Source organism: Cebus imitator, unplaced genomic scaffold (assembly GCF_001604975.1).
Source record: "Cebus imitator isolate Cc_AM_T3 unplaced genomic scaffold, Cebus_imitator-1.0 Scaffold1278, whole genome shotgun sequence".
Classification (NCBI taxonomy): Eukaryota; Metazoa; Chordata; class Mammalia; order Primates; family Cebidae; genus Cebus; species Cebus imitator.
The window spans coordinates 26085-27272 of NW_016108593.1; the positions used below are offsets into that span (position 1 = coordinate 26085).

A 1188-nucleotide genomic window follows, 5' to 3' on the forward strand; every position below is an offset into this window, starting at 1 on the left:
GCACTTGTCCTTGGTCTTGACCTTCCTCTGGGCACCGTCTTTACAGCTAGGGGCAGGTCGGCCACGCTTTTCTTCCTCTTGAGTTTCTCCTCCTTGGGGCAGCCCTCATCCTGCAAGGCCTGGGCTGGGGACCTGGGCTTGCCCGGGGTTGGCTGGCGTTGGCTGGCGGTCCCCCACGTCGCACTGCACGGCAGTCTCCTTGGTCTCATGCAGGCTGCCCCTCTCGGCCTCCAGGCTCTCTTTGGAGGGTGGCTGCCCAGAGGCCTTGCTCCCAGGGTCAGCCCTGGCTTCGGGAGTGCTGGCCGTGGTGGGCTCGTCACCGGGGACCATGGCGGCCTCATCTTCCGAGTCTGAGAACCTTGCATCACAACTGCCAAAAGGGTCTCAGGGCTTCTTGGGGGCAGGCGTGTGGAGCTCGCTGCCGCGGGGTCCACGGGACCGCTTGGCGGCATGCTTGTCTCGGTAGCTGGCCCTGCTGGGGTGCCGGGCGGAGAAGTTGGAGAGCGGGTCGTACTCCAGGTCTGTGGGTGGCCGGGAGTTGTCCACCACGTACTTGCCTCTGGGAACGGGGCGGTTGTGCCGCCGGGGCTGGCTCACGGCCTTGGGGACATACTCCAGGGCACCGCTGCCCCCTCTGCCTCTGCCCTGACCCGTCTGGGACGCCAGCGAGTACTTGCCGCCTGGCTCGGAGGTGTGGCCAGGAGGGTGGGCTGGTAGCTGGCATTGGGGCTTAACAGGCTGTAGCTGCCGGGGCTGTAGTGGAAGGCCAGTGGGAAGGCATCGTCATCCAGACCCACGATGGGGCCAGCGTCAGGGCTGCAGGGTGCCAGGGCAGGGGCCTCGGGGGCGAGGTGCTCACGGGCCGTCTCCAGCAGCTCCCGGTAGCACCGCTGCGGCGGTGCAGCCAGGGCAAGTAGTCCTCCTCCCCTCCTTCTGTGGAATCTGGAGGGTGCCTTCCTCCTGCTGGTACCTGAGCCAGGCGTGAGTTGAGCATTATCTCACCCTTAACAACATTTAGGGGGTTAACTATTTGTGTATTTTTTTGCTTATTTTTTGTAAAATTTTTTGAACTCTTTCAAATTACATGAACCAAGGAGGAGAAAAAACATCGTAAAAAATGGTTCCTTATATTCCACAGACTGTGTTTTAGTATTTACAACTGTAGTATCACTTTTCTATATGGAAAAA

General features: G+C 60.4%; 1 pseudogene; it reads right to left on the minus strand.

The window, feature by feature from the left end:
* LOC108298958 overlaps positions 1-970 on the minus strand; it is a 2096-nt pseudogene extending 1126 nt beyond the window's left edge.
* Positions 971-1188: the final 218 nt, after the last annotated feature.